Below are 17,516 nucleotides of genomic sequence, written 5' to 3'. Positions count from 1 at the left end.
AACAGTGGTCAACTTGATGGACTGGATATATAAACAGCAACTACATGCAAAGAAAATGGTTTTAACTAAAGGCTTTGTTCCAAGAGAGAGCGAGAGAGAGCGAGGGGATGACTAATTTCAGTGATATTCATCTGCTGACAAACACGTTGTTTCTGTGACCATTATGAAAACAGTCTGCCTAAGGGGGACAAAGTCACCTCCACACAGTGTGATGGTATTATTAGTCAACATCAGTTTTCAACAACATACATTTCTAAATGAATCCACTGAAAGGCAAAATAATTCTTCATATATATATATATATATATATATATATATATATATATATATATATATATATATATATATATATATATATATATATATATATATATATATATCTCAGTTGAACATTTGTTATTATGGTGACTGACTATCATGAATAATTGCGTAATTCTGTAATAGAGGGTATATTTAGTGCAAAAGCTGTTAGTTTACATATCTGGCCACTTCGAGAAGTAAGACAATACTGAAGGAAAACATTCTGTATCAACCTCAAAAATTTAGTATTGTTAGAGCCCAAGCAAGGCAGATCCCTGCTAAAGCTTTGCTCTGAGGGTTAGGGTTAGTAAAAGGGTTACGAAGAAAGTCAAAAACATATATTACCCAATTGATAAATAATGTTGGGAAATGATTGTGCGCCTTGATGAACACAAGAGACAAACATGTACTTGAAGATGTAGATAATGTTACAGAAGCATGGTGTCCGTGAACTAGCTATCAACGTTGTTAATGTTAGCTTGCCAGCTAAAATGCTTTAGCTACTGTTACAAGAGTTTATACAGCGATGCTACAGTATGTAACTAGCTAGCCAACGTTGTTAATGTTAGCTTGCCAGCTAAAATGCTTTAGCTACTGTTACAAGAGTTTATACAGCGATGCTACAGCACGTAGTAAAGTATGTAGTAAAGTAAATGGATGGTTAACATTATGTGCACTGGCTGGTGTACTTTTATGATGAAAGTTAGCTTAAGCTAGGTAGCATGCTGAAAAGGCTGGTGCTCAGTGTGTTCAGCCACCAGTGATTTCACTTAAGCTAGCTAGCCACACAGTCTTCTTCATAGCTCCACTGACCACACACACACACACACACACACACACACACACACACACACACACACACACACACACACACACACACACACACACACACACACACACACACACACACACACACACACACACACACACACACACACACAAAATGTGGTGAGAAAAAGGAAATGTTTCATTGGGAAAATAATAATTATATGATTAAATGTGTGCCAGGATAAAAACAGGGGAGAAAAAAGGGGAATGAATTAAACAATAAAAAAGAGCAAGATAAATAGGAGTAAAATAAATTAGGTTTTAATGATTTTAATGATAAATATTGACCAACTGGAAGTCAAAGGGAAAGTAAGGTTTATATATATTTTTAGAACCCCATTCTAATAATTTAACTAACAATAGCAATCACTGATGTATATTTTTGACTTGTCTGATAAACTATTACTACATTTTGTCAGTTTCGGGGCTCCATATCAATTTAAGAGTCTTTTAAGTGTTGTTATACGTGGCTTTACACTCTGTCAACAGTGTGTGTGTGTGTGTGTGTGTGTGTGTGTGTGTGTGTGTGTGTGTGTGTGTGTGTGTGTGTGTGTGTGTGTGTGTGTGTGTGTGTGTGTGTGTGTGTGTGTGTGTGTGTGTGTGTGTGTGTGTGTGTGTGGCAGTAGCCTGAACAGAAACAGCGGCTGGGAACTGGACTGTAGCACTGCAGCAGCATGTTGGGTCAACTGAAAACAAGCTGACTATTTGTAGCATTCAGTCATTTTATAATAAATATAGTTTGACCCAGGGCAATGTAGGGAAACCATTAAAGAAGCAAAAGACAGACTGATGCAAACCCCTAATCGTTACAGTGTGTTACAATAAGGAAGTCCTCTATCAACTTTTGTCAGCTACACATTCCTGAACAGTCAACGCGGAGCTGTTTGAAACACTGGACCAAGCCAAATGTTATAACAAGAAGCCCACTCTGACCCAGTGGTCTAAACTGGTTTCTTTAAAACTTGTCTTCTACTTGTTTTTTTTTTTCTCCCTCCTCTTCTTTTTCTCCCATCATTGCAGTGGTATACAGGATGGCACAATCTGTTTCATGTTTCCCCTCACATCATTTGCACTCATTTCTCCTCCACTTTTCTCTTCTGCCCTTTTCTGCTGCACTCCCTCCGTCTTATCTGCCCATCCGTCTGCTCTCTGCATCGTTGTCCGCTCGGCTGCAGTCAGTCTGCAATGAGCTGCAAACTCTGTTTCATCATCTCAATTTCACTTCCCCTTTAAAGGACTGACCTCACACAAAACTACTATTTAAGGGAAAAAATACACACGCCTTGGGGTGGAGAGGGGTTGCCGAATGCGTGTGCATGTACACGCACGAGGATCTCCCTACGAGCACAGCAATACAGGAAATGATCCACCCCACCCCAGGGCTGACAGATAATTTCACTGTGTCATGAAGCCAGTCCCTGTGTGCAAGTTATTTCCTCTGTGGCAGTATTCTCTGCTACTGCTGCTCTGCATTCGTCTGCAGCAAACATTTAATTTACACATGCATGCCTCATGACAGCTACATGTATGACCATGTATACAATGCATCTAATACATTATATGTTGGGTGTGTTTAAGACACACGATTTACTTGCCAAAACATCTGCAACAGTAAGTACATAGCACCAGTTGAAATCAACGCCCAACTGTTCTTGATCCATGCACACACATTGCAGGTCCATGATGTCTTCACATTTCACTGCGGTCAGTTTTGAAGCTGCTGTGGTATCTTCATTACCGAAACACTGTGGTTGTGTCAAGCTACATAGGAAACAAGAGAAACAACTGCACTAACCACAGGTTATACACTGTTTCCACTTATCTAAGTTTTACTTTTAACTCATTTTGTCCTTTGTGTCAGATTTTGTAGTGGGATTTCATATTTCCTTTCAAAACGCATTTTCAGTCGATAAGGAGGAAGGAGTCTCTTAAACATGTTACCACCATATATTGCATTCTGACTGACTGTTATACAGCATCTCAGGAGCAGGAGGGCAACAAGTCACTGTGCATCAAGCAGCAATTATATAGCTCAGATATCATTTTCATAATGCAACAGGCCTCATATAAATCATGAATTTTCATGTAGGTCTGCAATTTTATGACTAAAGGCCATTTTACGGTTCTGCGCAGGCTCCACGCAGAGCTTTCGCCGTAGCCTATGTAAGTGGCCTGATGTTTATACTTGTGCTCTGGTGTGTGCGTCGAGCTGGCATGTGTGTGTGTGTGACGCACAACCATAAAAAAGGCCTTAATGCATGCTTGTGTATTTATTGAGTAATTGCTTTATTGCTGTTATGATTTAAACACATGGTTTCTTAGCAACTTATGATTCAATCTAAACCAAACCACAGCAGCCTAATGCTGCTTTCCAGACAATATTTTTATCCCATAAGTTATGACTTCAAGTCACGACTCACAACTTGGTAGCGTTCCAGGCAAAGTCACCACAAACCCTTCTAGCTAGCGTTAGCGTTAGCTAGTGGCTACCTAACATTAATGTTAGCTAGTGCTAGCTGATACTAGCGATTTCTAGTCGGCGACATATTTTGGGCTTCATTTAATAAACATAACCTGTAGTAGTACACAATCGTATGTGTATTGTTTTACAATGTGCGGAATTACTTTACGTTGCATATTTATTTCTATTTCTCACTGTTAATCACCGGCGTCTGTACAGCATCAACAGGGGTCGCCATTGTTGTTTATGTGTGTGACGTCAAAAACTGTAACTGGGAGTACAACCATCTGTTACGAGTTCACGAGTAGTAAGTTATGGGGTTTGACTGCCGTTCCAGGGCACTTTCATGGGTAGAAGGTTGTGAAAACACGAGTTACAGGTTGCACACAGCATAATTAAAGCTATAGTGCATAGTTTCTGTCGCCTCCATGAGGAATTCTAAGTAATGACAACAAAACTGTCAGAAATACAAAAGTCGAAAACACGATGAAAAACATGATGGACTCTTCAGAAGAGGTAATTAGCTTCACTCTATTTACTGTGCGCGAAAGTCGCCGGACAACACAATCTTCTGAACATAGCCATACTAAGAAATACAGAGAGAGTTGTGTGAAGCTGATAGTCTTAATTAGCTTTGTAGCAACTAATTTGGCAATGGCTTGAATGTAACGGACGTTCATTAATATCCAAAAGTTACGCACTAAAGCTTTAAGGTTGCAGGCTAAAATATATTGAATGCTGGTGAAAATCAAGTATGATCATCTGCATGGCCGAGCTGATTTGTCAGATGCAAATAAGTAAACCATGAGCCACGACATGTTTCGGGCCTCTTGAATTAAACCAACAGTGGCTACTGCATACTTTCAATAGTAAAACATGCCTATCTGTCCCTCAGCTCTGTGATCACAGGCAAAAGGTTTGAACGTTAGCAGAGGCAGGACACAGCTGGACAGGTCACATGTGCAGCTCATGTACCTGAGGTGCGTCTGCTTTTCTGGCCAAGGCAATGGACGGAAACAATGCACTTAGTGTTACTGACCTGGCAAGGGATTACGGGCGGAAAATAGCACTTGTGCTACAACCTGGTACAATGCATCTCTCCTTGTTCTTATACAAGGTTAATGTTAACTTGTGCATTGTCCCTGTTTAAATAAGTGAATCAAACAATCAAAGCAAATAAAGATCAAGTGTCACTGAATAGTTCAGAAGTCTTAAGTGTTTTGTGAAGAAAAGGCCACTGCTCATCACAAAGATCCATTAATAATCAATCATGTACATACTAGGGGTGTCACGATTCAATTTGCGATTTAAACATTAAACATAGGGACGGCAATGCCACAACAAGAGTGTTGACAACAGTTTGAGTTTGTCAGCGTTTACAAAGTGCAATTGAATGCACCATTAGCTTAACAAGATGCCCACATGGTTTGCCTTCCTTATTTGTTTATATAATAAAGCAGCATAGCAGTAGAAAGACACTACAGCAGAGGGGGTTCAGTTTCACAGATTTCCAACTTTGGACATGAAAAAAAAGATGACAAACATTCGTCGACAGTTGCCACAAGGAACACAAAGTAAACACTCTGTTGCAATGCTTGGACTCACTACAGGCATGTAGCAAACATTCCCTATCTACAAACTGGACATCTTGGTGACATATTATTCCTTCATCTGTCATTTCTATATCTCCCTGTTAAACAAGATAAATCAAGTGTGGAGCAAGGATAAATAAATAAATACATGTTGTCCTGGTGATGGCAAGAGGCGCCGGTGGCTCTGCAGTGAAGTAGTGAAATGATGTTAGTGGATGGGACAAAATAGTTTTTTCTTTTGCAAATCAAACTGCACTTGAAAACTGCTTGGCTAACTTGGCTGGAGACACACAAAAGGAAGGCAGAGAGGTGTCAGCTAGGCCTGTTTGTATTGATGACAAATTTTGCTTTTAAAAATGGGTGAAATTCCCCTTTAAAATGCTTTATTTAAAAACATTAGCAGATATGTCATACATAATAAGCTGTTCAGTGCATCGGAGTACCACAAGAGAAACGGCTCTGTTGATTTGCTTCCATTAGTGTTACTGTTAATAAAAAAAAAAAAGAAAAAAAAAGAAAAATGCCAACAAGCCTCTGGAGGACATTTCTCGGCTACTCAGTCAAAGCAGCTATTTATAAATATTAAATAACTTACAAGTGTCTGGGGAAGTGTGAAGCTGGATCATAATGCATCTGACATATCTGGACCTGTTCCAGACAACTACAGATCCTCCCTTCCTTGTCCAAAGCAATGTTGGCTTCACTTACATTAAAGGGAAAGTATTTTTGTAGCAATGAATCTAAATAATTACAAACCATGATGTCAGATCTTATACCCGAGCTTGATAAACAGGACACTTCCCTGTACAACTTACAGTAATGTCTTCCTGAGCTGATAGGAGAATTATCCGTCCAGTTAGGCTTATCAGTAGGAGTTGTTATGTATCTATTATATAGCACTTCAGCATTGTATCACTGCTATACTGTAATCCAGCAAATGGGTTATGGCTGGTTGCTTAGCAACTCCTGCAAAATACAAAAGACGAGTTGAAGCTACAGAGAAGCAGCAGGCAGGAGTTTTATAAGCACCCTGTTACAGCACGTTCTATTCTTTTCCATTTTATTTACCCAACTTGCTGTTGACATTACGGAGCTGTCGTTCTCCCTTCGCCTGCTTCCACTCTTTATCACCCTATAAAAAGCCACGTGGATCCACCACTCAGGAATGTGATGATATTAACCTGAAAGGAGCTAAACCAAGAGAGAAATAACCTAACTATTCAAAGCCTCTCACATCACAAACTCTCCCTGCTCAATTTGCAATTATCCCCCCCTCTTAAAAAAAAAAAAAAAGTTTTTTCCTCCCTTCAAACCCATCTCATCACTAGGCATGTGGAACAGAAAACAAGCAGCACTGCTCTGGGCTTTAAAAGGATTGAGCAGAAAGTTAATGTTTTGATTAAATTCCAGCCGTTTTAAAAATAGTTGTGGGGATAAACGGTGGGCCGGGCAGAGTGAGGGGCCCGTGCCAGGCAGGGCCCGTAAACCCTCCAAGAAAGACACAACGGCAGGAATCCTGCGGAGGCTCACAAATAGCACAGCTAATGTCTCCACGGGGAATAACAAGAGTATGTCTTACTCTTGCTTTTGACAGATTTCTGTCCCATGCTCCTGTGCCCTGAGCATTTTTGGCACCCACGCTTTATTATAAAGTATACTGAGGAATGTGCCAGGAAAAATGCGTAGCAAAGGCAGGACTGCATGTACATAAGGTCCTGCTGTATATTAACCTTAAACATGGCTTTCTGAATGATCATAATGTTCCACTTAAAAAAAGAAATAAAAACATGATAAAAGGGGGAAGGGAGTGTGTGTGTGTGTGTGTGTGTGTGTGTGTGTGTGTGTGTGTGTGTGTGTGTGTGTGTGTGTGTGGTGTGGGGATGTTACGTTTCTTACTGCAGACCAAATAGTTGTCCAACATTTATGTCCATGTTCTATCGAACGATCACAACGGAAATGTGTAAATTAAAACGGTGGTTTGACACCAACAAATTCATCATGAAATTTGACCAAAACAACATTAAATAATGCTGTTTAGAAACTGCAAAATAAACACTCATGTACAAGTTATGATTGACAATGTTAATATGGAAATAGTATATGAAAATACATTTCCGGGTGTGATATAAGACCACAAAATCTGCAGGAAACCTCATATAAAAAAAATATATGTGCGAGCAAAGTTGGCACGGAGCGCTGCAGTTCTGGGAAAAACAAGACAAACTGGATCATTACGCATTGAACACTTTTGTGTTGCTCACTTGTATTACCATATCTGAATTATCATGTCTTTACTCTTGAACTGTTCATAACTCATGTCCATAACCTGTGATTAGGGGTATCATAAGCCAAGAGAGTTGGAAACCAATGGATTAATCTGATTATTTTTCCAATTGATAGTTAGGTCTACCAAATGTCAGCAACTAGAAGAAACTGGCCATCAAAAGTTCTCAGAGCCCATGATGATATCTTAAAATGTCTTCTTTTGTCCAACCAACAGTACAAACCCAAAGAAAGTCTGTTTACTATCATTTACAAGTTAAAAAATAAATAAAATAAAAACAGGACAACAAAAAAAAAAATCACATGTGAGAAGCTGGAACCTGTGAAATACTTCCATCCTTATGTTTATTTTGTTGTGTTTTTGTCACAGACCTCCTTATCTAAGGCAGTAAATAACCTCAGTTTCCTTGTCATTGAACAGCTTTAGTAGACCAACTTGCAAAGCTAGTAACATTAGAATGTTGTCATTAGGCTTTCAGTTTCAGTTTCAACTCTTTATTGTGTATAAATATTTTTAATATCACCACAAACTATTTGAATTATAACTGTCAGCTTCAACACTAAAACACGACTGGACTAAAGCTCCACCACACACAAACAAACACTGTTGTTTGGGTTTGTTGAAGGAAATGAAGGCTGTATGAACACACTGGCAATCCATAGCTGTTATGGGTTGTATTGTTCCGTCGTTGCTGCGGGTTGCACACAATGCAGCTTGTGTGTTGCTAAGATCAAGTGAATAACGCGTCTGCTTGTAAAAATTGAACGCAAATGTGTGTCCATGAGTAGCCAAGTCTGTGCATATGTATGTGTGTGCGTGAGAGAAAGTGCGTGTTATGTGTGTAGGAGGTTGTGATGGAATGATAGCGCTGTGGCCAGATGGATGGGTTATGTATTGTGCGTGGGAAGACTCCTGCTCTCTTCTCTTCTCTGCACACTTACACCCTCAACTAAAAATACACTAAGACTCAGGTATCACACTTTTTCACACACACGCGCACACACACACACACACACACACACACACACACACACACACGCACACACACCAAGGTGAAGATTTTTGCACAAGCCAACAACAGAATTTGACAACAAGATTTGTGAATACAGCAACTGTCAACTGCAAGTGTGCTTTGCATAACCTGGTTCACATCCCGGTCATCGGTGTGGAAAGTGAACGTTCCTCAAAAGTCAAATCTTCCATCAGAGCTATTATTATCCAAAAATTGTGCACAAAGATTAGAGAATGGGCGCCGTTTTATTTATCTGTATGTATCACAAGCTACATCGTTTTTGAATGCACCGCTGTGTGCACGGCCACATTATCTCAACCAGGGTCTTTATGTCTAGACAAGGAGATCCTCCAGATTAAGACAAATCTTAGGGTGTATACATTTCCTTTCACATGAGAACCATATACCGCTGCAAACACCTCAAGACACCCCATTCCAGCTTTGTGTCTAGTCCAAATGTCAGATTACGAGAATGGATGAGATTCACTGCAGTTTATTTAAAGGTTTATCATACAACCAGATGGGGAACTCAGTTGTAGCATTAGTCGTAGTAGTAATAATAACTTGAGTTTAAGAAATATTTGAGCTTCTCTGGACATATTGCATGCCCATTAAATTCTTCATTTTTTGCATTCCTTCTCACATCCCTGTAAGGTGGATCTTGAACCAGCTCATGTCTTGTTTTATTTGTCCAATGTATTATATAATGTGCTGTTAAGTATGTGTATATTTAGTATTAAGTATGTGTGTGTCTCTGTGGGTGTGAGTATGTGTGTGTGTGTGTGTGTGTGTGTGTGTGTGTGTGTGTGTGTGGGTGCTGGATTTTTGCTCAGTTTGTAATGCATGTTTTACAGCAGGTTAGGGGAATCCATTTACCTTTTAAAGCAAAAATAACAAGACAAGATTCATCAGTCGCTGTAATTTTTTTGTTCCAAATTCTTTACTTTTGAAGTCATTGTACCTGCCAGTAAGAAGTTAGTTTAAGGTCAACTGTAAACAGCTGTCGGATGTATCACAGCAGCTGGGACATCAACAACAATGCAGCCCATTCAAGTGTCCCACAGCTTTGTCTTTAAAATGTGATTCTCCACTAAGTATGGGAATTGATACGATTTTCTTGATACCAATGCCATTATCGATTCTGCTCATCGGTCTGACTCTTTATTGGTTCCCTTATTAATTACTGACCAGTTTTCTGTGTAGAAAAAAAGTAGACCCACACAGGTTTTCAGCAACTGTTTTATTATCTCCGAGTCTGGCTGTAGCCTGAGGGATAGCTGTAGCTGTAGCAACAGTCTGTCATCATCTAAAATGGATGAAATGAGAGAAATATTTGTACGGCATTTGTTTTCATTTAGGTTTTCTAAGTCAAAGCAAAGAAATCTGCTAAGCCCGCCTGCGCTTGTTGCAAGTTTCCAGCAGCATAGACACGAGTTTGACATCTTTGTTTTGCAATGCGCCATGTGCAATTGAAAAACGTGTCTGCATCGATATAAGGAATTGATAAGCTCGGAGGCATACGATTACAATGGATCGGACAATTTGGAACCGATTCTCAACTGGAACCATTACCATCTATACCAATTCAAATGTACTTACACCGAAATGTAACATACTAAACCTTGGGCAAAGGTCTACTAACTTCGTATGATATTGCTAATAAATAGATAAACAATGTGCCACATAGCACTAGAGTTGGCTACCGAAACCCTGTACTTCTACCGGTACCGACCGAATCACGTCGGTATTACCGAGTATTGGTTCACGTAAAATCAAACGGTGCCAAATTTCGGAGACAAGCAGGCACAACAGTGGTTTCTATGCCCTGGGGACTGACTGACAGGCTGAGGTTGCAAGGCAAGGCAACTTTATTTCTACAGCACCTTTCAGCAACAAGGCAACTCGAAGTGCTTTACATGAAACATTAAAGAGCAGTTAAAAACGGTCATGATGAAAATAAAACAGGCTAAAATATAATAATATACAAATACAAGAATAAAAGTTGAATAATTATTCAATTTAATAGGTTGTAGGGACGGGTTTGGGAGGAGAGAGGGAGGGGTTTAATTTTTATTTTACTTCTGTCAGTGTAAAATATTCTAAATAAATAACATAATGTTCTAAGTAAATAGGATAAATAGGTTTGGAATTATTTTTACAACTGAAATAATTTTTTTGTAATTACAGAGGGAAAGTACCGAAAAAAGTACCGCCGGGTACCGGGAACCGAATTTCAGGTACCGGTATCGGTACTGATATTGGTTCAGATGCGAAAGGTACCCAACCCTACATAGCACCCTGTAAAACCACACAGAGTCACTTTTAAATTCAAATATCTCGTTTGTTTAATCTGTACTGTCGTCACAGTGATTCCAGGAGGTCATATGACCAAACAATGTTCACATAACCCTACATAAGTCACTCCTGCCTTTTGTACACTAGAATCAAACAATATTTAGTTACCTTCAGACTAGGGCTGAACAATTTTTGAAAATAATCTAATTGCGATTTTTTTCCCCAAATATTGTGATTTCGATTCGATTATTTTTTTAAGCTTTGTCTTCTGTATTATTCAACAAAGACAAACAATAAATCATTTTATAGTATGAACAACACACAATTACATACTAGACAGTTAAAAAAGTAAAATTATAGTATATACACACACACACACACACACACACACACCACAGTGTATTTTTTTTTTACAGTGCACAGAGGAGCTGCCTCCAGCCCCTCCCCCTCGTGAAGTTGCGTGCTGCCGTGTGCACTTGTTCAGAGAGGCTATCGTTGCGTTAGCTAGTTGCTGGTGTTCTTGCCGTGGGATTAACTGTACTAATAAAACTGTTGAAACACCGCGGCCACGCTGCTGTGAAAGCTCCCCGAACGTCATTTATCAGAGTCTGGTTGTTACCCCTCTCAGTGGCAGCACCTCCACTCCATATCTTTATAACGGAGCTAACCGCTAACCGGAGCTAACCGCTAATCAGAGCTAGTTGCCAACCGAGCCTTCAGTTCTGCGTGTCTGTATCCATTAACTGCACGTATGGACTCGAACCAGAATAAAACCCTTCATTTTATTAAAATGGCTGTAAAAGTTTTAAACTACAACTCAGAGTTGTTTGAATGACAGAAATCAGCTCAAGGTACGGCGTAGCGTTAGCATGCTAAGTTGATGCTTTCTCTGCGGAGTGCAGACTGATTTGCTCTCGCGAGTCATGTGACCAAATCGCAGCCTTTGCGATTAGGAAATCGCGTTTTAACATATCGCGATATTATCGCAAATGCAATTAATTGCTCAGCCCTACTTCAGACAGAGCCTGGTGAGAGGTTTCCACCGTTTCCAGTCTTTGTGCAAAGCTAAGCTAACCGGCTGCTGGCTGTAGCTACATATATACCGTACAGACTGTGGTATCAAGCTTATCAACTCTCGGTGAGAAAGCAAATAAGCGTATTTTCAAACTGTCAAACTATTCCTTTGAGAACAAAAAAATTGAAACTCAAATGACATTGTACAGACAAAATATGTAAGTGAAATAGGAGTACAGTGCCTGACAAAAGTCTTGTCGCTTATCTAAGTTGTAGGAACAACAAATAACTTGACTTGTAGTTGATCAATTGGAATCAGAAATAGTTTATATGAAAGGCAAAGGCTTCTGGATTATGCTTATTATACCAAAATAAAGGTTTGTATCATTCATTGAGTTTTATCATTGAATTAGGACAGAAAGGTCAGATTTGGCTTGGACAAAAGTCTTGTCGCATACAAAAATACAGTAATGTACGGTAGAAATTATACTTTATTGTGAATACACAAACATGCTACAATAACATCAGAGCATACGTAAAGTCATGGTGCCTTGGAAAAAAGAAAATGAGCTTGGAAGACTACATCCATACGTCTCGGCAATGACTCAAATAACTATTGATGAAGTCATCTGGAATAGCAAAGAAAGCAGTCTTGCAGGACTCCCAGAGTTCATCAAGATTCGTTGGTTTCATCTTCCAAGCCTCCTCCTTTATCTTACCCCAGACATGCTCAATAATGTTCATGTCTGGTGACTGGGCTGGCCAATCCTGGAGCACCTTGACCTTCTTCGCTTTCAGGAACTTTGATGTGGAGGCTGAAGTATGACAAGGAGCGCCATCCTGCTGAAGAATTTGCCCTCTCTTGTGGTTTGGAATGTAATGGGCAGCAATAATTTGTTGATACTTCAGGCTGTTGATGTTGCCATCCACTCTGCAGATCTCTCGCACACCCCCATACTGCATGTAACCCCAAACCATGATTTTTCCTCCACCAAACTTGACTGTTTTCTGGGTGAATCTTGGGTCCATGCGGGTTCCAACAGGTCTTCTGCAGTAGTTGCAGCAATTGGGATGCAGTTCAATGGATGATTCATCAGAAAAATCAACCTTCTGCCACTTTTCCACTGTCCATCCTTTCACCAAGCTGTGGGCCTTTGCACACACAATGCAACACACTTTTTTAGTTGTCTTCTGTTTAATGCTGGTTTGTGAGCACTAATTCGGCCATGGAGGCCACTACGTGAGAGAATTCGACAAACTGTTGTTATAGATACAGGGGTTTCTGGTGGCCAGCCCAGAAAAAGGGCTGGCCCTGGACTGTCGAAGCAACAAACGGTCCTCTCGAACAGTTGTCTTATGGGGTCTGCCTGACCTGGACTTGTCATGAACTTCACCAGTTTCTTCAAATCTTTTTCTTATCCTTTCCACTTGACGTTTGGATACATTGAAGATGTCTGCCACCTCAGCAGCAGACTTGGTCTTCAGGCTCTTGATGATCAGCACTTTGGTCTGTGGTTGAATCTTTGGCATGTTGTGAGAGGTCAGGTTGCACTTCACATGAAGGTCTGGTGTGCTGGAGTTCTTTTTATACACACCCAGGAATGTGTTAATTACAGTATTTGTCACAGGTGAAACTCTAATCTGTGATTGGTTGAATCATATAAAGACACGACAAGACTTTTGTCCAAGCCAAATCTGACCTTTCTGTCCTAATTCAATGATAAAACTCAATGAATGATACAAACCTTTATTTTGGTATAATAAGCATAATCCAGAAGCCTTTGCCTTTCATAGAAACCATTTCTGATTCCAATTGATCAACTACAAGTCAAGTTATTATTTGTTGTTCCTACAACTTAGATAAGACTTTTGTCAGGCACTGTATTTGTAGTTCAAACTAAAGCCCTGACACAAAACGTATCATAGGTATTTAGAAAAACCTCTAGTGGACCATCTATGGCTTTAATAAACAGGGAAAGCCCTGATAAAGTTACTTAGTTCTGACCACTAAAGAAGACCAGATGATACATAGCTGAAGTGAAGTGTAACATTTTTAAACCGCTGAGGGCTTGCACACCCGGAAGACGTCGGCCCAGGTCTTCTTCACTGAAGTGGAGCGAAAACCAAATAAAAACTGCGGAGAGGCCAGACAGTCTCATCAGAGGAGGTGTGGAGCAGAGAGACTGGCTTGTTTTGCAGAGGAAAAAAAAATTGGCCGGGGCCACTGTCCCCAGTGCCTTATAAGGCAGTGTTTCTATCCAGCTAGCACATTGAAGCCGGGGCTGCCGCTGCTAGCCTGAGAGCAACTAAACTGCACTCCAGAGACGGAGCACACACTCAGGTTGACTATCAGGGTAAAGACAATGTACAAGACACACAGGGGTTATCCCCACCTACCTAAAGGGTTTATTAAAAGGAAGAAGTTTCAGTGTGGGCGGGGGGTTGGGACAAGAAGATAAGAGAAATGGAAAAGACCAGAGAAGGTTGAGAAAAGGGGAGACAGGAGATGTTGCATGAGAAAAATAGTGATAAACATTAGGTTGGAAATGAAAGGACAACATAGGGAGAAGAACAAACTCAGAATATGTGAATGGAAACATATGAGAGAAACAAACAAGGGAAAGAAACACTATATGCAAAACAAGTGCATTAGGTTATTAAATGTGTTGGTCACCTAATGCTGAGCAAGGAGAGGATCACTCTGAATGAACAGCAAAGAGACAGCCGGGGACTGTCCCCCAAGACATGATCTGGAAGACATCAGACTAACTCTCAGCTATCCATATCTCATATCGTTCACGCTTAAGTGCTGTGCATAAAGTTATATGGCAGTACCAGGTCTGCAGCTGTATCACAAGGCTTTGGACTGGAGCTACAGTTAAAATACCTGCAGTGTGTTTAACAAGCCTGAGAGGAGGGGCTGAGCTGCAGGCTGAGAGAGAAGCAGAGGCAGAGAAAAAGAGATAAGGCTGAAAAGTGAACGGGGGAAAAGTGGAGTCATTCGCAGGGACTTTGAGCCCCATATATAGCTGCTAACTATTTACTCAATGAGGTCATTTCCTTTAGGACGACCGAAAGGCAACTTATGTGACTTGCAATCAAGTGTCCGTGTTTTTCTTTATCTCGAGAAATGTCCTTTCCTTTTGTTTACCCTCAACAATCACTCCCTGTGCTTGGAGCTGCCAAGTAAGTCCAGCACTTCATCAGCAACGGCGTGCTGCCAAATAATGATCACTGCAGTTTGCACAAGGGGAAGGTTGCTGAGACTTTAGGTTAGATTTGATCGAATGCTGATAGAGGCAATATAGTGATTAACAGTTTATATGACCACAGTGTATGGCGCCATTAAAGCACCATTAATGTGATTTTTTTTGCGGAGTAGTCTGTTCTGGAAGAAGGTGTGACTTAAGTGTTCATTACAAATGGCAGAATTGTTTACAATACTGTATATCCCAGCTCATAAAAGGGTCAGATTTCTTTACAGGAAGGTCACTGAGTTTACTTGACATATGCTGCAGATTCCTCACCGTCAGCTTTCCGTATCCTCAGGGTAGTCAGCCCTCTGCTCCCCGGCAAGTCCTAAATACATCTGACTGCAAGTTCAGAAAAGTACAAACCTGATATTACCAAGTTTCTTTTACAAAGCTGTTATTTTGGAGACTATATAATAGTCAACAAAGCAGCTTCTTCTAATTTTTTTTTTTGGGATGTTGCTAGCTATGACACAATAGCAGGGGATGTGTGATTCATCGTTTACTGAATATACGCCTGTGAGCAATTATTAAGGCACTTCAATGATGCATGTTTTTATTCAACCTGAAAAAAAAATACATTTCTGAGCACTTCCCACCACAATCCCACCGTGAGCAGCAAAACGTCTTGATCCCTGCGACCACTCCAAGGCTGCTAAAAATGGAAAACTGCAGCCTGTTCTCTCCTACGCATGCTTCCCACTCAACTTTTGTCTCAAACACTCAACACCTCTACCTCGCACGCTTGCATGCAGGAAGTAGACACCACCAGTGTTCAAGCAAGTATTCTGCTAAATGTTTTAAGGGGAAGGAGGGAATAGACCAGGAGTGGCTCAAGTAGTGTGGAGTGGGAACAGGGGAGGGTATGTACAGGGGGCCCCAAGCTAGATGGGGCCCATTAAAAGGGGCGAGGTGATGCTTTTTAAGATAGACCCGACCAGTGTATTTGCCCTCTGTCAGATCCAGTTAGGGGGCCCAGAAATCCAAACACCACCACTAAAAATGGATGTAACTTTACAGCTAAAGTAGGTCCTGTGACACAGCGCTGGCTCTGAATTACAGTCAGAGGTGAGGGTTCGAAAATAATGTTTTCGGGTCCAGACATTGACCTAACGTTTGTGACTCCAGCTTTCTCCGGTCCGAGCATTCAAAGCTATTTCCCTCAAGTTCCGATTTGTTAGTTCCTGTGGGCCATAACCAACACCAGAATTTATTTTTTGGGAACAACAGAAGACACTCTTTCCTATTTCAGCCTAATGTCATGATATACACTGGTGTAATGGGAGTATTTTTCCACTGCCTTGAGCAACTTTAGGTCATCACAAAACTTGCCAAAAGCATCTCTCAAGGGGTACACAACTTGTACTTCTTCACCAGACCCAGTTCAGAGTATTACAATAGAAGTCTTGTCTCCACAAAGAATTATTTGCCCAAAAGTATAACTTTATTCTTCAAAACAATGCTCTAACGTCTGCTATTTGCTTAAGGGGACAATCATTTCCCTTTGCCTCAGTATCTGACATGGTACATGCTGGCATCAGATCGTATCCGTAGAGGAAATTTCAAATACTCATAGCGTATTTTAACTTTGCATAAAATAATCAACATCCATTAACAGTACTGGTCTATGCATAGCCTGATAAAAGACTAGCATGGATCAGACTAGTCCATCTTCTGATGGTCAAAAAATGTTTTACATTTTCAATCATGGCACATGCTGTATAAATAAAAGGTGATTCAATATTACAAGGAAAAATCTATGAAAAATCTCACAAATTCAGACCACAATAACAGTGGTGGAAACGCACCAGCTCGTGTCCCAGATATATGTAGGAAGTAAGACAGTGACAAGTGGAATCAGTATGATGCGGCGTGTAAATGGTAATCAATTTGCACTCCTGTAATACACGGCTTTAATGTGACATTTAGAGATGGAATATAAGGACAATTTACTGAGCTGGAGAGTTCAGGGCATGCAGTGTAGGGCTGCACGATTAGGCCTGTCACGATAACAAAATTTTCCCAGAAATTATTGCGATAAACGATAATATTGTCGTTCTGAGACCATTTTCATCTAATATAATGATAATGGCATAATAATGCAGGTACACATTTTACCAAATATCCACAATGTGTCTTTGATCTCCTTTAGTATGTCGTCTTTCACGCTGTTGTACAGTTGTGGAATTGCCGTTTGTGACACGTATGTTCTCCCAGGTAATTCATACTGGCTGTCAAATGTTTGCAGCATTCGTCGAGTGTTTGTGCGATAGACTACAGACTATCTACTACATTTAACAATTATTTATTAAACACTAAATATAAAATTTAAATAACATATAATTAATAAATTATATCTATTTATATCTATGTGGCTATCTGCCACATGCCGAGTAAATGTTTGTATCAAAATAGTTCTGTTTTTCAGTCTTTGGCGAAGGTGCAGCTACTTTCTTCTGCTCCTCTGCTGTCTGCAGGT

General features: G+C 40.2%; 1 protein-coding gene across 3 annotated transcripts in view; it reads right to left on the bottom strand.

Annotated features, from left to right (window-relative positions):
• rock2a (rho-associated, coiled-coil containing protein kinase 2a) overlaps window positions 1-17,516 on the bottom strand; it is a 52,589-nt gene that overhangs the window by 32,184 nt on the left and 2,889 nt on the right. The window lies entirely within an intron of this gene.

The sequence above is a fragment of the Sander lucioperca genome, chromosome 18 (assembly GCF_008315115.2).
Source record: "Sander lucioperca isolate FBNREF2018 chromosome 18, SLUC_FBN_1.2, whole genome shotgun sequence".
In the NCBI taxonomy this organism is placed as follows: domain Eukaryota; kingdom Metazoa; phylum Chordata; class Actinopteri; order Perciformes; family Percidae; genus Sander; species Sander lucioperca.
Note: the sequence above shows the minus strand (reverse complement) of the source record. Positions and strands in the feature narration are given on the sequence as shown.